This window comes from Protopterus annectens, chromosome 3.part0 (genome assembly GCF_019279795.1).
Source record: "Protopterus annectens isolate FY-2018-M chromosome 3.part0, PAN1.0, whole genome shotgun sequence".
NCBI classification, from domain to species: domain Eukaryota; kingdom Metazoa; phylum Chordata; order Ceratodontiformes; family Protopteridae; genus Protopterus; species Protopterus annectens.
Window position 1 is genome coordinate 68,080,817 of NC_056731.1, and position 23,505 is coordinate 68,104,321.

The window sequence follows — 23,505 nt, forward strand, 5'->3', positions numbered from 1 at the left end:
GGAAAATTGTTCTATTTGTTCTCGCATATGCAAGATCAGTATTGAAGTTTGCAAGCTGTCCTGTTGGGTGAACTCTATGTGGTCTACTTTTGGGATAGGTTATCTGCAAGAACAAGTCCCTCTTTGTTGCCGAAGTTATTTCAGAGTTTCTTTGAATCAGGCTGTCTGTCTCCCTGTGCTATATATTAACCCTCAGAACCATGAAGAAATGATTTCATATACTCTGGTCCCCATGTGCAAAAAATGAGAAAAGGGGGTTGTGGTTGGAACCTTAAATGTGCCTGATGTGCAGGTTCAGATGTGCATAGGCAACCCAGGTACTAATCTGACAGAACGAAGTCCTTTAGAAGAGCCAGTTGGTTATTTATCATGGATATGGAGACTAAAAGGACAATCCTAGTTAGATGATTTCCAGTTGGCTGTCCTTAGCTATTGCCTTTTATTATACCCATCATGTTAAACCAGTTCAAGGCAGTATTAAGGCACATTTTTCATGGAAATTGTCTTCTTTGATAGTATGTTGGAAAGGATTGGAGTCTAGAAGCTTTCTAGAGACAGCAGCATGCTCCTGTGCATCTACCTGTTCAAGGCATTTTGCACTGGATGCCTTTGTCTAGCTCAAGGCCTGGCTTTACTAGGACCATTCTCCAGAGGCATCTGGATCATTATCCTTCCTTCTCCCACATTGGATATACTATGGTAATCAACCTGTATAGCTTTGAAGCTACTGCAGCAGAGGAAATGATGAAAATAATACAGTTATGCAAGCTGCACTTACCTGTGATGGTAGATGTTTGAATTCCTCACAGCTGCAGTAGAAGTACCTACCCATCATCCCTCTAGTCATGTATAGGGTTATTTCTTGTTTGTATAGTTCATGATGGGTATGCTGCTTCTTCACTACTGGGCAAGAAAGTACTGAAGATTTTCCACTCTGACTGCTGATTTTTCCCTCCTCAAGGCTGACCAGTCAGCAGTTAGAGTGGAAGTGTTGGGGGGAGATAGAGCTTTTGAAAGCTAGCTGGTTGCTGTGTTTTGGACACAGCAACTTATATATCCTAAAGGGTACTACAGCAGTAAAGAATTCAAACATCTACTGTTATGGGTAAGTGCAACTTACACAACTGTATTTTCTTACCTAAGGATTGCTAACATATTCAGCAGTCACAGATAGAAAACCTGGTATTTAAAATGATTCTGCAAGGGTCTCTCCGTGCATTGACAGATGTTAAGTTGTCTATCTCGCCTTCATTCTTGCTGGATGGGTTCGGAGCCGACCTCGGCTCCGACTCGGCCACTCTAAAAGCTCGAGAGTTGGTTCCACCGGCTCGAGGCTCCCCTTATATCCCACAATGCTAGGCGTGAGTTACCTCAGATCTCATTTGCCGCTACAGCGATCGAGGTGTTTGGTTTCTACCGGCTTCTTGGTGAGTTATTGTAGAGTAAAATTTAGTCTACTTAAACCCCTTTAGTTTAATTTTTAACAGTCGTTTCCCTTAGTTTAGTGAATTTTGTCCCCTTTTCTCTTCTAATATCTCCCTTTTCCACAAGAACTCTTAAGTTCTTCCCTCGGGCCTTTGGGCCTTTTCCATCCCCTAGTGGTGTGTGTGTGTTTTCTCAAAGAATTTAAAACTTTGATAGTATATCTTATTTTTTGAGTTTAAACTTGTATAGGGTGTAATCAGTGTGTTTGACTGTGTGTGTGTGGTTACACTTCCTTCTATAATGTCTAAAGACTCAAAGGTCTCAGGCTTCAAGAAGTGTGACTCGTGCTGTCAGAAAATGTCTCTGACAGACGGTCACACTTCTTGTGTCTACTGCCTGGGACCTTTACACCTGCAGGACTCCTGCGCTGTATGCCACGGCTTCAGCCCCAGGGTCCTGCAGGAAAGAAAACAAACTGATTTCGAGAGGTTTACTTAAGCCTGAGGGTTCCCTTACAGTTCCTTGGGGAAAGCCCTCCAGGGCTTCTAGGTCCTCGGCTCCAGCTTCTGAGCCGAGGCCTAAGGCTTCAAACCTCCGTCTACATCGGCTCCGGCTGGAGCCGATGAGTCTCAGACTGCAGTTTCTGTGGGTTCCTCGGCTCCGGCTGGAGCCGAGGTATTGAAATTCCTGTGTCGGTTCCGACCAGACCTTGAACCGACATCTAGAAAGAGGTCCAGGTCACCGTCCCTTGGCTCCGTTCATTCGGCTCCAGCATCTCCCTGCTGTCTGAACAGAGCCATAGATCTCACTCCTCTAGGTCATCGAGGCTTCGGACCATGACCTTCAGAGGGTAGTGAGTCGACTTCTCAAGTCCGAGGCACTGGCCCAAATGCTTCAGAGCCCGACTCATCAGTCGATGCCTGACCCCTGTCCCTCATTATGTTCCTCCTCCGACTCCGTTGAGCTCGGGCGCGTTGAACCGAGACTGTGGTAGCATCGGAGCCGATACAAATGTCTTCGGCTCCATCGTCGGCTCCGATTTCTTCCTTAGAAGAATCTCGGCGCTGGACTTCCCTCGTCGGCTCGAGGGGTGAGTGGCATCGGACCCTTGTCCGACCCGCTCTCCTCTCGGGCTTGGCGCTGGTGAGTTCGGCTCCGACATCGACCTCGGAGCCATCACTGTCGGTGCTGAGGGAGGTTTTAGCTTTTCGGGCGGGGACCTCTGGCTCTGCCTGACAGGGGTGCGTTGAGGTCATGCGGAGTGTGTTGGAACCTGGTTCAACTCCACAGTCGGCTCCGTCCGCCCCTCCCTCTTCGGTGCCTCAGGTCAAGTCGACTCACTCCCTCATCCCAGACCGCAGAGAGCCAGCTCCTCAGGAATCCCCTGTGGGGATCTCATCCTCTTCCGAGGCCTCTCCTGAATTGGCAGAAGAGCCCCCTCGGAAGAGAAAGTGTAAGAGGAAACACATAGACTCACCTGAGTCGTCACCTCTGACACGGATTTAGAGGATTCGAGGGTTCCCCGTTCCCCTTCTGAAGATGTCTCATTTGCAGACATTCTAGAAATCCTTAAGCAGAGGGGAAATTGGCCAGCCCTCAACCCTTCGGAGGATGAATCTGTGTACCTTGAGGCGTTTGGCTCTCGCCCTTCCACCTCCTGGGTGTCTCCCCCCTTTGACCCCCTCATGCAGGTGGTAGCAAAAAAGGCATGGATGGCTCCTGACTCAGTGGACCCCACCCCCCAGGAGACCCTCAAAATTTATCACGGCACCAGCGGATAAACAATTTTTGACCAAGGGAGTTTCTGTGGATGCTATGGTGGTTGCTGCTGCCACTAAGAAGGAACTAGCTGATCCTTCAGTGCCTGTCCATCCACCTAACAAGGAATCTAGGTCTATGGACAGGTACGGGAAGCGGATGTTCTCATCAGCGACCTTTGCAATGCGTTAAGCTGAACTACCTATGCCATTTTACTCGTCTTCAAAGAGACTTGATCAAAGAAGCGAGTGACATGTTGAAGGATCCTACAGCTGCGGGTTTTCAAGACAAGATGAACACTCAGCTGGCTACCCTGAATTCCATAGCTAACTCCTCCATGCGCCTCCTTTCGTATGCGGCTGATGGAGCGAGCAGGGCCGCAGGGACAGGTGTAGCCTTACGCAGGCATGCCTGGATGCGGTTATGCAACTTTGCGGACCCCTTTAAAACGTCTTTCACTAATTCCCCGTTCGATGGATCATCTCTTTTCGGTCCTCAAGTGAAAGAAACCTTGACTAGGTTGCGAAACGGATGGCAAGACTCTTTCTGCCGTCGGAGTCTGTTTTTCTACTCCTTCTAGGCCTTACCCCAAAGGCCAGAAAAGTGGGAAAATGTGGTTCCGCAAGCAATCTCAAGGGACTTCGCCTGACGCACAGAGTCGGTTCCCCGCCAGAGGCAGAGGGGGGAACAACAATGGTAGACATCGCCCTAGAGGCAGGGGGGGTCCACAGAACCAGGGCAATCGAGAAGCCGCCTCTGATAAGCCCTTTCAACATCCCTGAGGTGTTGCCCGACTGCCCACCTTCGGAGGCAGTCGGGGGAAGATTGTCACTGTACCCAGAAGCCTGGCTATCCCTGACTCAAGACAAATGGGTACAGTCCATCATTTCCGAAGGCTATTCCATTCCCTTCGTTCGCATTCCAAACCAATCAAAAAAATCCCTTCCAGATGTTCCACCCGCTCAAAGGGATCTTGCAGCTTTGGAAATTTCAAAGCTGCTTGCAAAAAGAGCAATTCAGCCAGTTCCAGCAGACCAGCAAGGATCTGGAATCTACTCCAGGTTCTTTTAGTTCCAAAGAAAACAGGGGACTGGAGACCAATTTTGGATCTCAGTATCTTGAACAAGTCAGTCAAGAAAACAAGATTTCAGATGGTCACGCTGCAGTCCATCCTTCCCCTTTTGGGAAAGGAAACTGGATGTCCTCTATAGACCTTCAGGATGCGTACTATCACATAAAAATGAACAGACGCTCCAGAAGATTCCTCCGCTTCAGGCTGGGAACCAGTCATTTTCAATTCAGGGCCCTGCCCTTTGGTCTCACCACTGCCCCGGTGTTTACCAAATGCATGGCAGTGGTAGCTTCTCACCTGAGACGTCAAGGATTCCAGGTGTTTCCATATTTGGACGACTGGCTCCTCACAGCTCCCACCAAGCATCTTCTTCTAATGGCCAGGGACTACACCTTTCGCATTTGTCAAAATTTAGGCATTTCAATAAATTGCGAAAAGTCTGTTTTGTCGCCTTGTCGTACTATTACCTTCATAGGCGCAAATCTAGACACAGTCAACATGTCTGCGAGACTAACAGATCAGAGAGTAACAGACATACACAAACTGGTCTCGCTCCTCTTCAGCAGCAACAGAATCAAAGCCAGGTTAGTTCTGAAAGTGTTGGGGATTATGGCGGCTGCCATACCTCTGCTTCCATTAGCCAGATTCCACATGAGAATCCTTCAATGGATGCTCTTCACGCAATGGTCATACCAGCAACTCCCGATGTCCCACACCATTATGATTACGGAGACATGCAGGAATCATCTTCTGTGGTGGATGTCTTCCCCTCAGCTCTTATTGGGAAGACCCTTTGTCCCTTCCTCCGGTTGCTACTCTGACAACGGACGCCTCCCTGATCGGGTGGGGGGGGGCATTATCAGGGCAGAACTGTCCAGGGCACATGGCAACCAGACGAATGCCACTTGCACATAAATGTTCTGGAGATGAGAGCAGTGCTTTTAGCGTTGCAAGCCCTTCAAGACTCTCTTCCCTTGGGAACGATAGCAATCCAGACGGACAATATGTCTGTAGTGTGGTATATCAACAAACAAGGCGGAACCAGGTCCTACCTCTGTGTCGAGAAGCACTCAGACTGTGGCAATGGGCGATTTCTTCTCAGCGGTTTCTGATAGCAACGCACATCCCCGGGAAGTCCAATCAAATTGCGGACAAATTGAGCAGAGCTATCCTCATGCCTCACGAGTGGTCTCTGAAAGACTCTGTTGTGGGAGAAATTTTTCTCAAGTGGGGTCAGCCTTGCTGCGACCTTTTTGCTACTCCCCAAAACAGCAAGTGCAGAGATTATTTCACCCTATTCCCTTTACCAGGCCAGCCCAGCAGAGATGCTCTAGTCCAAGTTTGGCCCCGGGGACTTCTGTATGCATTTCCTCCCTTCCCACTAATCTCTCAAGTGATTCAGAAAGCTATCGCTCAGAAGGCCTCGTTGATCCTCATTGCTCCTTATTGGCCTCGACAGGTTTGGTTCCCCTTTCTACATCATTTTCTGTTGGAGCGACCTTGGCATCTGGACCTAGTTCCAGATCTTTTGATCCATCAGTCGGGTCAGTTTCATCGCTCCTTCCCTCTCTGAACCTCACTGCTTGGTTCCTCCAATTCCAACCTTAGCCAGGCTTCCTCAAATATCTCACTCTGTCCGAGATATTTTGATAGCTTCCCATAAATCTTCCACTGAAGGTTTATTTGAGTAAGTGGAAAGCGTTTAGCCTATTGGGCTCAAGGAAAGGACATAGATCCTTTCACTGCTTCCATCCAAATGGTCCTTGATTTTCTAGCTGAACTCTTCCATGCAGGTTCATCTCCTTCTACTCTTAAAGTTCAATTGGCAGCTATTTCTAATTTTCATGTGGGCATTTCAGAGTCTGCTATCATGTCCCACAAGCTTTGTAAAGCTTTTTTGAAGGGAGTTTTTCTACTCAGACCTCCTATAAGAAATCCTCCTCCTCCTTGGGACCTAAATTTAGTTCTTAGCTCTTTGATTCTTTCCCCTTTCGAACCTGCAGCCTCCTGTTCTTTAAAATTGTTATCATGGAAGACGCTCTTTCTAGTGGCTATTACTTCAGCTAGAAGAGTTTCAGAACTTCATGCACTCAGCTGTCGACCTCCTTATCTGTTGTTCCATAAGGACAGGGTATCTTCTGAACCAACCCGTCTTTTTACCTAAGATAGCCTCGGCGTCTAACCTAAATCAAAGCATTGACCTCCTGTGTTTTTCCTGAATATTCTAACAGGTCTGAACAAAAATTGCATTGGCTAGATGTTCATCGTCAGTTAAGGTACTATTTGGATAGAACCAAACAATTCAGAAAATCTGACCAGCTGTTTGTCTCTTATGCAGAAGGCAGAAAGGGACTTTCAGTTTCAAAGGTATCATTATCTAGATGGCTAACATCGCTGATTTCCCTTGTTTATGAAATTAGACACCAAAAGCTGCCTAACAAACCTAAAGCCCATTCTACCAGAGCTTTGGCTACTTCTATAGCCTTCCAAGACAGACTGCCTATTGACACCATTTGTGCAGCGGCTACTTGGGCTACTCCTCACACTTTCATTTCTCATTATAAATTGGATTTAGCTTCTAGGCATAGAGCTAACTTTGGTTCCACTGTTCTCAAGAGTCTGTTCCGTTAGGCCACCCAGGACAAGGTGCTAGGGACGCAGTCCCATCCAGCAAGAATGAAGGCGAGATAGACAACTTAACATATAGAAGTTATGTTCTTACCATAACGTTCCATGTTAGTTGTCTTCTTCGCTTCTTCTTCATCCCACCTCCTTCCCCTGGCCTGGACAGACCTAGAGGAGTTTGATTGTGACCTCTTTTTCTACCACCTCTTTACTTTAGGTTTATGCTCTACTGTGCATATTTCCTAGATCAGGATGTAGGTCACCCTTCTCTTCACCCGTGTTTATAGAGGTGGATTTTGTTTCTAGTTATTCTGCTACTATTATAAGCTGGGCCTAGCTTACAAACGAGATCTGAGGTAACTCACGCCTAGCATTGTGGGATATAAGGGGAGCCTCGAGCCAGTGGAACCAACTCTCGAGCTTTTAGAGTGGCCGAGTCGGAGCCGAGGTCGGCTCCGAACCCATCCAGCAAGAAGAAGGCGAGAAGAAGACAACTAACATGGAACGTTATGGTAAGAACATAACTTCTATTTTTAACACCTCTGTAGTAGTATGGGAGGAGGGGACTGTCAACTCTTCTTGAACTACAAAAGAAAACACTGAGTAAAGGCCTGCAATTTGGTTACTTTTCTGGCTGTAGCTGGATAACTTCTAAGTATAGTGTAAAACAAGGCCTGAGGCAAACATGAATGAGGGTGATTAGAGACAGAAAGGAAGGAGTCCTTTTACAGAAGGTAAAGAACATAACCGTGACCCACACAAATCCCAGTCTGTCACTGGCATGGGAATTCAAAGTTACTTCTTTATGTCTAGCAAGAGTCATGCAGAGTATTATGGGAAAGAGAAAGGGTTAAGGGAGAACAAGATCACGTTGATAAATCAAGCTCCATTGGAAGCCATGTTGTGGAAAAGAGGCTAACATTACAAATAAAGCACTTAAAGTGATTTTGAGGTGTTAAAATAGGTCAGGAAACAGAGAGTGAAAAAAAAAAGTTTTTTTTAGTTCTAGGGTGGCATGTACTTAGATTATTGGAATGGAAGACTTAATGGTTTAACAGGTTCATTATGGTTCTCCCTTCTTTTAAAGGGCTTAACAATGCAGACCTCCTACACTGCCTTGTTAAAGACTGCAGCAGAGCTGGGAAATTTAAGTATGTGATTGAACCTACATATTTTATATAGCAACATTTTTATTTTTATTTTGTAAGAATGCATAAAACGTGTATAACTTTTTTAGTGGAGTTGCAGAATTTCATCAAAACTGTAATGGTTTTACTGTAAAACTACAACACATTATGTTCATTTTAGTGTTCAGTTACGGCTGTAAAAGCTTACAGAGTTGCATTTTCAAGTTTACTTTAACATTTTTTTTAGCTGGGAAAGGACAGCTAGGCTTGTAAACAGAATGTAAATGTCAAAAAATTGCAGCTTTTGCTTTTTCTGAAGGGTGATGATACCCACATTTGGCTTAGCTATATATAATATAGCTTGGGTATATATAATATAGCTGTAGAGAGGCCACATAAGTACCTCATGAAGAGGATCCTAGGCTTTAAATACACGTCCTACACGGACATACTCAAAAAACTCCAGCTATTCTCTGTCTCATATCGTCTACTTAGAGGCAATCTCTGCTTGACTTACAAAGCCATGTCTGACCCAGCTCTGTTAGAAATCCTACATCTAAAGAAATCCCAATCCCTCTGCACCACGCACTCCAGAGACATCAACCTCATTACCAAAATCTAACAGCACATGCTGGAGGGACAGGTTCATAACCCAGAGACTGCCCATGCTTTATAATAGACTTCCAGTACATGTCAATCAGAGCACCTCACCGGCCCTCTTCAAGAGAAATCTTGATGAGTGGATGGGAAATAGAAAGTTCACCCTGGGGATCACTCGAGTGGCTATATTTGATAGAGGTACTGGGAGCTAAAGTCGGGCAGCACAATGCCAGGGCACTTCTATGGGCAAGGCTTGTAAAGGCTCCAGGGTCATTAGCCTAGTACACACCTCTGAATCTATATATGTTTGTGTGATGTATGTATATGTATGATTATTGAAGAATTGGTTGAAAGACCACTCATTCAGTCAAAATGATTCTGAGGCAATTTCTTTGGAATTCTGTTCCAAGAAATTGAAACATCAGGTAGATAAAATTGCTTATGAGAGCATTCTTTTAAAAAGCAATCTGATGTTGTCCTTTTCATTCGTCCTCACTTGTGGGTTCAGATCCAGTCCTCGGATCTGACTCTGCTGCATTTACCATACTTCGGGTTCAACTTTTGAGCTCCTCCCTCAAAGTATAATGCCCTACTCCATCCCTGTTGCCCCAGTTCTCATTTACCGCTTTCGTGAACAGAAGTAGGTTCCAGTCTCGAGTGAATTCAGCTGTTTTTATGTGAGTAAAACTCCTATTTCTATCCTTCTTCCTCTCTCTAGATGTTCTTCGTTTTTCACTGTTGCAGTCATTACATTTGGGTAATCTGCTGGCAGGTTGCCCCCAGTCGGCCTGAATATCAAAGTCTTGGGTCCTGTGTCGGTTGCTGTCTCCTCTTCCATGACGTCAGGTCGTCAGGGGTATAAAACATGCAGCCGACGCCATTTTATTCAGTCTTTCTTTCTTGCCGCGCGGTGCCCGAAGCAGAAGGTCCCTCAGGACCAATCCTTCCTTTATGCCTAAGGTGGTATCCAGTGTGGCCCTTAACCAAACTATTCACCTGCCAACATTTTACCCAAATCCGCAGAACAAGGGGGAGCGGATTCTGCATTCATTGGACGTACATAGACAACTAAGATTCTATTTAAACAGGACCAAATCTCTAAGAAAGTCTGAGCAACTACTGGTGGCATTTGCTGCAGGATCAGAGGGGAAGGCTATATCAAAGCAGACTATTTCTAAGTGGATAAGCCACTGAATTCGTTTCTGCTACTTGCATCATGGTAAACCAGTGCCCAAGGGAATTGGGTCACATTCCACCAGGGCTGCCTTTACCTCAGCAGCTTTTCTCAGAGGAGTTCCAACCAAAGACATTCTAGAAGCTGCTACTTGGAGCTCTGTTCATACTTTCACAAAGCATTATCATTTACCTCTCTTCTCTAAATCCAGGGCAGGCTTTGCCACTGCAGTTCTGCAGGGCCTTATAGCCTCTCCTAATGCTATTTAGTTCCATCCTCCCATCCATAGCTTTGGGATTCTACCCAAATGTAACGACTGTAACAGTGAAACACGAAGAACATAGTGCAGTTGTGGACACTTACCATAAATGTAGATGTTCGAGTGTATTCACTGTTGCAGTCTGGGTTACCCACCCACCATCCCCCTTTTTTCTAGAACTTCTCTTTCCTTCACTATATCCTAAAGCCTTTGTGGTGTATTTGCTTTTAGATGAAGGTAAAGTTTATGTTGCTAAAAGTGCATTTACTTATATATTGCTGTTTATATAATTTTTTTTTTGCTCCCCATTTGGGGGGCACCTGACATCTGGGGCAAGAAAAACTGAGTAAAATGGCGTCGGCTGCATGTTTTATACCCCTGACGTCATGGAAGAGGAGACGGCAACCGACGCAGGACCCAAGACTTTGATATTTAGGCCCGACTGAGAGCAACCTGCCAGCAGATTACCCAAATGTAATGATTGCAACAGTGAATACACTCTAACATCTACATTTATGGTAAGCGTACACGACTGTACTTTGTTGCTGGTCGTCTGGGACTTTTTTCTTCTTCCTCTTTCTGTGCTGTGTTTTAGAGTATATTTTTTTTCATTACTATTGTTGGTGTTCTTTTTTCTTTCATTAACTGTTTACCTTGGGGTATTTTCTACTTCTACCATAGTTTGTAGTCTTTACCTGCATTTTCACTTTTTCTATACAAAAAAAAAAAAAAAAAATTACTGTTTTCTTCCCCTTACTGTGTTTGCCTTCAGTTTCCTCCATTAAGTCGGACAAACCTACAGGGTTTAAAAAATGCACTTCTTGTGGGCATAAGATCCCAAACTCCGATGGCCACAGGGAGTGTGTTTATTCCCTGGGGGCTGGGCACTTGGACACTGCATGTAGGGACTGCACCACCTTTAACCCTAGAGCCCTGGTGGACAGAAGAAACTTAACTTTTTTTAAGGAGTGATCTTCCTCCTCCTTCTACTCCAGGGGTTCAACACCCCACCAAAACAAGCAAGTCTGCTCTTCTGGAGCACAGTAAACGTTTTCCTTAGAGGTCCCGTAGCTCCTCGTTGGAGCCACCAACCAAGACCAGGAGACTGTTGGATCCGACTTCCCTGGATCCGAAGACGTATTGACATTCAGATCCGAAGCCTTCAGATCCTAAGGCTCCGGCTCCAACTTTAATTACAATTAGTCCACCAGCTTCCTCAGATCGTAAGCCATCAGATCTGAAGCTGGGTAGTACCATTAGGAGTGCTACACTTGAATATACTTTAAAACCAATTTCACCCACTTAGCTTCTCCAAACTTCTAGGAAGAATTCCCGGCCCCCATTCACCACTTCCTCTAGGTCTTCCAGAAGCTTGTCGGAAGCAGATGTAGATAGCATGATGTGAAAGTTTCAAAGAGCTCCGATCCAGATGGTGGTCTTACAAGCTCTGTCCCCTGTCAGATCTGTGAGTATGTCTGTCAATCTAAGACTACAGTAGAGAGTCGATAATCCAAACTAATTGGGACCTAGGGCAGTTCGGATAATCAGATTGTTCGGATAATCAAACATATAATTGAACTGGATAAAAAACTTACAAAGTTTTGTTATTTTCTGCACGCAGGGAATACACTTTTCAATAATTCAGTGATTCCAGTGGACAATAAAGAATATTTTTCACACACAAGCAGGCTACAAGATGGAAAAACATGCACAAGCAAATATGTATAATATTTACATATTCAGACTTTGATTTTTCCTACCAGAAAATTTTGGAAGGCTGCGTTGGGATAATTGACGTTCGGATAATCTACTCTGTACTGTATTATTTGTCCTTCTCTGATCTATTCAGTGATTTCAAAGCCCCAGAATCTGAGATCCCTGAGAGGCTTGGTGTTGGATCCTAGGAAAGTTTCCTCTTGTATTCAGACTGTTTGGTTCTGCACCTGATACCATCGGATCAGGATGGATCTTGGAGCCAAAGTGTTGGCATCTGATCTGAGGGGGGTAGGCTTGGCTCCAGTTTTGTTGGACCCATCTTTTCCCCACGGAGCTTCGGCCCTAGACAGTTTGGATCTGGTTCTTCCCTCAAGTCTCGGATCCAGGGGTGGCCTTTTTCTACCTTCTTTGGAAGTTTCGGCTGCAAGGGAGTAGGTTGGGACTTCTCCTGGTCCTTTGGCCTTCGAGGTTGTGGAAAGGGTTTTTTTTGTCCAGAGAGAACAGTCTTCTCATATTTCAGATCCTACTTCTTTTCTCATCAGTTCCGAGATCTGAATTGGTCAGACCTATTCCACAGAGACAGCCAGTTCCAATTAATGTCCAACCATTTTGAGTAGAGGAACTTCCCCTTTCTTCCGACACCTCTTCAGAACATCCCACGGAAGAAGTGCGCTGGAAGAGAGCATGCAAGAGGAGAGACACAGACTCCCCCCATAAAGTCTGTCATAGAAGACGGTGATTTTGATGAAGGCGAGGGATCCTTCAGGTCACCACCAGATGACATCTCCTTTGGAGATATTTTAGAGATCTTGAAGCAGAAGGGTGGTTGGTCATCCCAAATTCCTCTCCAGCAGAATCTGTGTTCTTGGAGGCTTTTGGTTCTGACCGGTCTATGTTTTGGGTAAGCCCCTTCAGGTTTATGAACTTATTGATCTGATTTCTTGCCAGACATGGCAGGAGCCAGATACTGTTGAGCCCATCCCCAAGCACCCTGCTAAGTTTTTGGCCCCACCTGCAGACAGACCCTAATGGAGCAAAGGAGTCCCAATTGATGCTGTGGTGGTGGTGGCAGTGACTATGAAAACACTAGCAGAACAGACCTCTTTTGTCCCATCTACCTAACAGGTAGTCCAGAGGATTGGATGGATTTGGAAAGCGAGCGTTCACCTCCGCTACTTTTACTCTGAGGTTGCTTAATTATCTGGAGCACTTTAGTCTAATCTCTTTGAAGCCTAGTAAAGAACTATCAAATACGCTGTGAGTCCATGTCTGATGAGGATTTCAAAAGGACTTCTCAACTGTCCACTCCTCTTTAACCTCATCAAAGCATTTGAAATAGATAAATCTCTCCAACAGCTAAAGGGCCTCTCACGTGCAGCCAGTTTGGGCATTGCCATAAGGAGACACATCTGGATGCGGCTTTGCAACTTTGCGGAGCCCTTTAAGATGTCCTTTGTTAATGCCCCATTTAATGGTGCTTTTTATTTGGGCCATCAGTAAAAGATATGCTTACCCACAGCGAACAAGAAGTCAAGACCCTGTCTGCTGTGGGTATTAAATTTTCTACTCCTCAGCGGACCTTCTCTAGAAATCCGAGAGGTGGTAAGAAAATGTGTTTCCGTAATCTCTGGGACCTTTCCAGGATCCACGTGGGGGCAATTCCTCCAGAGGCAGAGGGGAAATTTTAATGGTAGACATTGTCCTAGAGGCAGAGCTGGCCTGAAGAATCAGGGCTGTAGACATTCTTTTTCAGATAGGCCATATCAGCGCTCCTGAAGTGCTGCCTGTCCATCTCTGGAGACAGTCAAGGGTTGGGTCCGTTTGCATCTAGACACCTGGATAAACATCACAAGAGATTTTTGGGTACTACGATTAATAACTGGAGGTTATTACATACCATTTTCCCTTTCTTCCTCATTATCAAAGGATGAAAATTCCCAACGTTCCACCCAGTCAGAGGAAGGCCACAGCATAAGAAACACAAAAGCTGCTAGAAAAAAGTCATATAGAAGGTGCCACCCGACCAGATAAGATTCAGAACCTATTGTGCCAAAGAAAAATGGGGACTACAGATCAATTTTGGATATAGGCAAAGTGAACCAATATGTAAAGAAAGCAAAGTAATGAATGGTTATGTTTGTCCATCCTGCCTTTTCTGCACAAAGATGATTGGATGTGCTTTATAGATATTCAGGATGTGTCGTATCACATCAAAATAGACAGGAGATCCAGAAGACATCTTGCCTTTTGGCTGGGAGCCATTCATTACCCATTCAGAGATCTCCCCTTTGGACTCGCCACAGCCCCCAGGGTGTTTACCAAATGCATGGCAGTAGTAGCAGCTCTTTTGAGACTGAAGGGATTCCAGGTATTTCCATATCTAGGCGACCTCCAGACATCAACTTCACCATGCCAGGGGCTATTTGCTCCAGATTTGCAACACTTTGGGCATTACAATAAATCTTGGCAAATTAAAACTTGCACCAGTTCAGAGCCCGGAATTCATCAGGACAGTTTTGGACACAACACAGATAGCATCTTTACTTCCCCATTGTGTTACTTCTGTCAAAAACCAGGGTTAGGCTATCCTTTCTCATCCTTCTCCTCCAGCAAGGTTAGTGCTTCAGGCACTTGGTTCGATGTCAGCTGCCGTAGTACTACATCTTTTTGCACACTTCTTTATGCAAGTTCTCCAATGGACTCTAGATGTACAGTGGTTCATTCAGTCTCAACCCCTGTCTTTTCAAGTAAAACCCACCCTGGTTTCCAAGCAACACATTCGCTGGTGGATACAGTCTGACGATCCTTTTCCAAGCAGACCCTTTGTTCTATCCATCCCAGTAGCCACAGTAACCATGGATGCTTCTCAACTGGGGTGGGGGGGTATTTCTTGGGAAGAACTGTCCAAGGCATGTGGTCCACCCAAGAGACCACGTTTCATATCAATGTCCTAGAGATGAGAGGAGTCCTTTTAGGTTTGCAGGCATTTCAAGATGCTCTTCCCTTTGGGACTCTTGCATTTCAGACTGACAACATATCTGTAGTCTGGTACATCAACAAGCAAGGAGGAGCTCAACCTTTGCAGAGAGGCCATGAGGGTTTGGAAATGGTGATGTCATCAGACCACTTTCTAATTGCGACACATATCCAGGGGAAAACCAACGTGCTTGCTGACAAACTAAGCAGATCCATTCTGATGCCTCATGAGTGGTCTCAGTCAGTCTGCAGTGAATATTATTTTAAGGCGTTGGGGCCATCCTTGCTGTGACCTATTTGCCACCCCTTTCAACAACAAGTGCAGCAAGTACTTTTCTCAGATCCCCCTCAGAGGGAGTCACCTAGAGATGCTTTTCTTCATGCTTGGCCCTCTGGTCTCCTTTATGCTTATCCTTCTCTTTCCCTGATTCCAAGAGTTTTACAGAAAGCAAGCAGTCTGAAGATTTCAGTTGTCCTCATTGCCCTTTCTAGCCAGTACGGTTCCCCTTTCTACGGTCTCATCTTCATTATCCTCCATGGATACTGAAGCCTATTCAGGATCTCCTCTCTCACGCACCAGGGATGCAACATCCATGACCTCAAGATTGACTGCATGGTTTCTCCATTTCCAGTAATAGTTACAGTCTAGGTTCTCTCCTTCAGTTTGTGACATTATTTTTGCTTCTCAAAAGGATGCTAGCAGGAAAGTTTGTCAAAGTAAATGGAAGAGGTTCTCTATTTGGGTGTTAGATAGGGAGATTGATCCTTTTTCGGCATCACTTTCTACTGTTTTCATTTTTTTTGACAATTCTTTTCAAAGATGGAGCAAGTTTCTCCACAGTTAAACTTCATTTTGTAGCAATTTCAAATTTCCTCTCGGGGAATAAATTTTTTTCCTTGCCTTACTCTAAGTTGTGTAAAGCTTTTTTGAAAGGCATTTTTCATCTGAGACCTCTGATAATAAAGGATCCCTCACCGCCTTGGGGATCTTACTGTGGTACTTGAAGGTTTAACACAAAAATCCTTTCAACCGTTGGACAAATCTAATCTAAAATTTCTCTCTTGAAAGACTGATGTGAAGTTGTTCTATCTCGCCGTTCATTCTTAGGGATGGGTTCGGAGCCGATCCACGGTTCTGAGTCAGCCTACTACAAAGCTCGAGATTTACAGACAGCTCGAAGCCAAGTTCCTATCCCATGATGCACCTAGAGTTACCTCGGATCTAGTTTGCCTCTGCAATAGATTGGAGGTTTCTTGCACAGCTTGGGCCAGTATAATTCTTTTTCTCAAACTATTTAGGAAAATTGTTAATTAAAATTGTTCTAAAGATATTTTAGTTACTTTTGATAATCTTTCATAGCGATAGCCTTTATAGCTTGTTATTAGAGATATTTCTTCTCTTTTTTGGCCTTATTTTTTCTGTAGGCCTTTAAGATTCCCTTTCCCTTTGGTGTGCTTTAAAATCATTATATAGGTAGTTAAAAGTAGTTACTGAGTGTGTGTGTGTGTTTTGAATAGTTTAATATTCAGCCCATTTGTTGTTTAAGGCTTACTTCTTTATCATAACTTTAGCTTAAACTTTGCTAATTGTTTGGGTATGCCTCTTTATAGTACAGTACATTATTGTTTGTATACTGTATCTTTGAGTATGGCTGACCAGGATAAGCATCCCAAGTCAGGATTTAAAAAGTGTTCAAAATGCGGACAGAAAATGTCTGTCACGGATAGTCATGTTAATTGTGTGTATTGCCTTGTAGCCCTGCACTTACAGGAATGCCGCTCCATTTATCATTCTTTTTGATCCAGAGTCCTTCAGGAGCGAAAAAGAAAACTTATTGATAGAGGACTTCTTAAACCATCGTTTCAGGAAGCTTTGAGTGACCAGGGTACATCTAGCAAGTCTTCTGCTTCTTCGGAAGTGAAAAAAAAATCTAAAAGAGTCGACGTCAGCTCCACAGCCCTCGGAGTCGTGCGTCTTGTCTTTTTGGAGCTGGTCCCCAGTCCTGGAACTGGTGTCCGAAGTTCTTAAATCTCCTATTCTATAGTCAGTACCTCCATTCATCTCAGTCCTCAATTAGCCTGTCTGATTTGGATGTGGATCGTGTGGTGCAGAAGTTGCTACAGGTACCGGCGTTGGCTAAATTTTTGTCTGTTCTGACCCAGGTGGTTTCGGACCCTAAATCTGTATTGCTATCAACTTTTTTTCCTCCTCCAAGCCATACCGGTCCATCGGAGCTGGAGGAGTCGGACCTGATGATCGTTGAGCCTTCAGAACCGACACCTGTTCCAGTGCCATTGGTTCCGTTTACTCGGACTTCCTCGGCGCCAAACGAGGAGTCTAGAAGCTGACACTCTCCTGTTGGGTTGAGGGAGGATAGTCGGACCGACATATCGGTTCTGACTTTGCCTCTTTGGGCCTCGGCTTGGATGAGTTCAGCTCCTACTTCTGGTTCAGAGCCCACTGTGCCGGTGCCGAGGGGATCTGTGTTTCTTTGTATACAGCAGTCCCTTCTCTTCGGAGCAGTGGTGCCTTCGAAGCCATGAGAAGAGTTATGTCTCCCAGGACATCTACGACTTCAGGTCCGACTACCTCCTCCCCAAAAGCACCTGTGTCTACTTCTGCCTCACAGATCCTTTCTAAGCGTAGAGACCCTGAGCCTCAGGAAGCCCCATTGGGTGGGCCCTGCTCTTCCGAGACCTCACTAGAAGTTCCCACTGATGAGGTTCCCAGGAAGAGAATCTGTAAGAGGAAGCATTTAGACTCCTCACAGGAGTCTTTCACATCAGATACAGACTTGGATGAATTAGAAGGGTCCCCCTCTGAGGATATCTCATTTGCCATTTGCTGAGATATTAGAAATCCTTAGGCAGAGGGGTGATTGGCAGTCCACCAACCCTACTGAAGATGAGTCTGTTCTCCTGAAGGCTTTTGAGTCTCAACCCTCCATCTCTTGGGTGTCTCCGCCCTATGATGAGCTCATGGAGCTGGTCTCACTAAGGGTGTGGGAGTCTCCGGACACCATGGAGTTTGTCCTTAGGAGGCGTAACAAATTTATTTCTGCCCCCCCCCCCAAGAAAAGTCTTTCCTTACCAAGGGAGTGCCAGTTGATGCCATGGTGGTGGTGGCAGCCACAAAAAAGGAGATATCAGTCCTCCTAACAGAGATTCTAGGATTATGAATAGATACGGGAAGCACATGTACAGTTCAGCGACTTTTGCCTTGCGTTCACTGAACTATCGCACTCATTTTACGAGACTGCAAAGAGATCTCCTTAAAGAGCTTGGAGATACTCTACAGGGTACAGTAGCTGCAGGGGCTTCTGACAGTCACCTCCCAGCTTGCTACCTTCAATTCCATAGTGAACTTGTCCATGCGTCTCATTTCATATGCAGCTGATGGAAAGAGTAGGGCAACTGGTACAGGAATTGCTCTCAGGAGACATTCCTGGATGAGCTTGTGTTCCTTTGCAAAGCCCTTTAAATCATCCTTTGTCAACACCCCGTTTGATGGCTCAACCCTTTTCTGGCCCAAAGTTAAGGAAACTTTGACCAGTTGTGAGCAGGAAGGAAGGACTCTGTCTGCCATCTGAGTCAGTTTTTCCACCCCTAGCAGACCCTACCCTAAGGGTCAAGAGGGAGGAAAGATGTGGTTCCGAAAAGTCCAAGGAGCCTTTCTGGACACGCGAGGTGAACCCCCTCTAGGGGCAGAGGAGGGAGCAATAATGGACGACGATGCCCTTGTGGCAGAGGGGGTCCACAAAACCAGGGTGACAGAGACTAGTTCTTTGGGAAGCCCTACCAGCGTTCCTGAAAGGAGGCCTGGCTGTCCTACTCTGGAGGCAGTCAGGGGTCGCTTATCTTTGTATCCAGACGCTCGGCTCAAAATAACAAACGACAACTAGGTACAAAGTATAGTTTTCAGGGGACATTTCATTCCTTTCGCCACTCCCCCTCTGTTCACAACAAAAATCCCAGATGTTTCTCCCAGATGTTCATCGTGCATACAGCTGCAGTAATCACAGATGGGGTTCTCTGCCGTCAGGCGGGTCCTTGGTCGGCTGAATTCCAAAGTCTAGGTCCGGCGTCGGTTGGTGTCGCTTTCTCTCCTGACGTCAGTGAGGCCAGAGTATATAAGACACAGCCGACGCCATGTTCTTCAGTCTTTTTTGCCGCACGGTGCCCGAAGCAGAAGCAGTTCGCAAGTGCCGGTCGGCCAGCTCCTGAATTACGAAAAAATTGGAAACCGAAGTCTTCATTAAAGCTAAGTACCCCGTTGGGGAAACTTTTCTTGCCTCAGACCGATGTCAGAAAAAGTTAATAATTGTATTTCTTGTGGGAAGCAAATACCGCATAAGGATTTCCATTCCCTCTGCATACTTTGTTTAGGCCCAGACCATGATGTCTCGGGCTGTCGCTTTTGCGCTACTTTCAATAAACGCACTATTAAGTGTCGGCCGGAGTTCGCCCAACACTTTTTTGGTAAAGCCTTTGATTATAAAATGTCGTCGGAGACTCCGACTACCGTTTTGTCCAAAAACCGCAAGGACAAGGACCGACACGCGAGGTCCGCGGTCCCCACCGACACCACGCCAAAACCGGCTACCCGTGGTCCGGTTCTCAGCGAGACGCCTTTGCAGTCCCTGACTACCGACGACACTCCTTTGGCGGTGTCCTCTGTACCCGAGACCGCAGGTACCTCGGCCCTTTCCCAGACTACAACCACCGAAGCCATTGCTAATGTTGAGCCTCCTAATGTGGACAGGTCCACTTCCACCCATGGTGTCTTTAGACCCTCATCTTCTTTTTCTATTAAGGCCTTTACTAAATCCAAAGCAGCCAGGCATCCCAAGAGGCCTGTTGCACAGGGCCCTTCTCCAGGCCCCATGCCTAAAAAACAGATGCTTAAAATGGCTGAGGATTTAATTACTCTTATCAGGGGTTCTCAGCCCCCTCCAGACAAGAGACCCAGAGTGGAGGAAGATTCTCCCTCTTCTGATCAGGGCTCCATTTTATCAGAACATTCTGATGTAGAGGAACACTCTTACTCCCCTTTTGAAGATTCGGATGCAGAGCAGTCCATTCCTTCTGTATCTCCTCCTGAGGATTTTTCCTTTGGGGAAACCTTGCACACTTTAAGGGAACACTTCCATTGGGAAGGCCAAGACTTTTCCGATTCCAAGAAAAGACTTAGGGAATTTCTTTTGTTACCTCAACACAGACCTCTGGCGATACCTCCTGTTTTGGACATACTTGATGATATTTATTCGGAAGCTTGCCTTAACCCGGATTCCCTGCCTCCTGCACCAGTCAAACCTGATAGGTACTACAGAGTTCCTAACTCTCACCAATTTCTCTACAAAAGCCATAATGCTGACCCTGAAACCATTTCTCAAGGCCCCAAGGGATTGAAGGCCTCTACTGCCAAGAATCCACTTCCTGCCGAAAGAGAGTCAAGATCCTTAGAAAGGTGGGGAAAAAAGGTATATACCTCGGCCACCCTTAAATTGTCAGTTTCATATGCTTAAATATCAACAGTTCCTGTTATCACAATTAAGGAATAAAATGTCTCAACCTGAACAACCAGATTTGAAGGAGTTGCAGGATATGATGCATAGTGCAGAGCAAGTGGGTAAACACACCTTACAATGTGGCTATGATGCCCTAGAGGCCTCAAGTAGAGCGGCTGCTACAGGATCAGTCATTCGTAGACATGCCTGGCTTAGGGAACAAAGCTTGCCTGATCATGTGAAAGCTAAACTTCTAGATGCTCCCTTACAAAAGGATGTGCTGTTTGGTACTAATGCTGAGGAGATATTACGAAAAATGGAAGAAAAAGCCAAATCTATGCAAACTGTCAAAGCTTTTTTACAGGTCCAACCACCACGTTTTAGCAGAAATTGGCCTTCAAAAAACTGGTCCTTTCCAGCCACTGACAAGCCCCAAAGAGGTAGATACAGACGCACAAGGGGCAGAGGGCAATCACAAGGATCATATAGAGGCCGACAATGGCAAACTCCAGCACCAAGAGGTGGTGAAGACAGTGCACAACAATACAGGAAACAAACCCAATGACTCCCTCATTTCCATGCCAAGCAGGTCTCAGCTGGCAGCACCTTTGGGAGGAAAGCTAGCATTATTTGCAAGAAATTGGCATATTGTCACAACAGACAAATGGATCCTGGACGTTATAAACAGAGGCTACAAATTTCAATTCCACACTCTTCCAAAAATGAGAGGCATGCCAAACCTGCCACACAATCAAAGGGCAGAGGCACAACTACAAATTTCAAAGCTCATAGGCATGAGAGCTATACAAGAGGTACCTACTCACGAACAAGGTCAAGGTTTTTATTCAAGACTTTTTCTGGTACCAAGGAAAGGAACCGACTGGAGACCCATTTTGGACTTATCCATCCTGAACACATTTTTACTCGTAACAAAATTCAAGATGCTCACATTACAGCAGCTTCTTCCCATGCTGGGCAAGGAGTTTTGGCTGGTAACATTGGATCTCAAGGAGGCATACCTGCATGTCCCAATCAGACAAAGCTGCAGAAGATACCTCAGATTTCTTGCAGGTTCAATCCACTATCAATTCTCTGCATTGCCCTTTGGCTTATCTACTGCGCTCAGAGTATTCACAAAGTGCCTGGCATCAGTGATTTCCTACTGCAGACTTCAAGGGATACAAATTTACCCTTATTTGGACGACTGCCTGATCCAAGCGGACAGCAAGCACATACTTCTGGAACATCTGGCTTATGTAACACGGTTACTGCATTCTCTGGGATGCACAATCAACAAAGAGAAATCCAGGCTAACACCATCTCAGAAAATAACTTTCCTGGGTGCCAACTTGGACACCCAGATGGCCTATCTTACGCCAGAAAAACAGGGGCAACTAACTCAGTACTTCAAAATACTAGCAAAATGTACCAGGCTTACTGCAAGGAAAATCCTGCAGGCTCTGGGCTTCATGGCATCTTGCATTCTTTTAATCCCATGTGCAAAGCTGCATATGAGGAAACTTTAGTGGTACCTAAAAAACCTATGGTCTCAACACAGTCACAGTTTGGAAACAATAATACCAATAATTCCATGTTTGCAAAAGGAATTTCTATTGTGGGCCCAAGCATGTCAAGCAAACACAGGTCTCCCATTCTGCAAGCCTCAAGCAAATCAAGTCATCACAACAGACGCCTCAGATTACGCCTGGGGGCACACATGACAGACAGGTGCATTCAGGGCAAATGGTCCCAAAAGGAAAAGCACCTTCACATCAATCAAAAAGAAATGCTAGCAGTAATAAATGCAATTACAGCTTTCAAGGACCTCCTGCATCCAGGACAATTACTGATAAGAACAGACAACACCACAGTAATGTGGTACATAAACAAACAAGGAGGAACACATTCATACCACTTGTGCAGACTAGCCATGACTCTTTGGAACTTGGCTCTGGAATGGCAAATCAAACTTCAAGCACAGTACTTGCCAGGATTGTAAAACACGCTGGCAGACAATCTAAGCAGAAATATGACAGATCCACACGAATGGAAGTTGCATCCTCAAGTGTTTACAGAGATAATACAAGCGTGGGGGAGGCCAGACATAGATCTTTTTGCCTCCCACAGGAATCATCAATTGGAAAAGTTTTGTTCAAGGACCTTTCATCCAAAGGCCTGGAGAGTGGACGCCCTTTCATTCAGTTGGACAGCATGGACAGTTTACGCTTTCCCACCTCTGCCTCTTCTGCCCAAGGTGCTCTTGAAAGCAAGAGCAGACAGACCGAAGATGATACTGATTGCTCCAGATTGGCCAAGGCAACACTGGTATCCGCTCCTGAGGAGTCTAACACATACTCCTCCCTGGTCCCTACCTCTAATGCCTCTTCAGCTGACTCAGCACAGCTACAAAACTCTTCTCAGTCAGCTGAAAACACTCAATCTTGCTGCATGGAAAATTCCTTAACACCACAACAGACCCTACTCTCCAAGGAGGTGCAGGATGTCATTTTGGAGGCCAGAAGGCCATCTACTAGAAAGGCTTACACCGCAAAATGGAAACGGTTCTGCTCTTGGAATGAGAAAAAAAGGCCAGGACCCTAGGAAAACTGAATTTGCCTCAGATATTACAGTATCTAGCTGAGCTACTGAACAGTGGACTTTCATTTTCTTCCATAAAAATCCATGCCTCAGCCATTTCTGCAGAATTCAACACGGATCCACCTTTATTTTCTCACCCACTGTTACGACAGTTCCTCAGAGGGGCTAAGAATATAAGACTACCAAGGAAACAACCAATACCAGCCTGGGATCTTAATTACATTCTAGAAAAATTAACATTGCCTCCTTTTGAACCAGCTGCATCAACAGATTTGCAATATTTGTCCTGGAAAACAGCCTTCCTTCTGGCCATCACTTCAGCTCGTAGGGTTTCGGAACTACAGGCCCTCATGGCGGTGCAGCCCTTCCTCATCTTCCATCAGGACAGGGTTTCCCTTTGTACCAACCCGTCATTTATGCCTAAAGTGGTATCCAGGGTAGCTTTAAACCAAGCCATACACTTACCTACCTTTTACCCCAATCCTCAAAACAAAGGGGAAAGGGTGCTACACTCTTTAGACATCCATAGGCAGCTACGTTATTATTTGGACAGAACAAAGTCCTTCAGGAAATCAGAACAACTTTTTCTGTCCTATGCTGTAGGGGCTCAAGGGAAGCCAGTGACCAAGCAGACAATTTCAAAGTGGATAGGCCACTGCATACGGTTC

The 23,505-nt window shown here is 45.5% G+C and overlaps 1 protein-coding gene across 1 annotated transcript in view; it reads left to right on the plus strand.

Moving 5' to 3' along the window:
• The window catches only part of ANKS6 (ankyrin repeat and sterile alpha motif domain containing 6), a 1,232,679-nt gene that overhangs the window by 137,093 nt on the left and 1,072,081 nt on the right, over positions 1-23,505 (plus strand). The window lies entirely within an intron of this gene.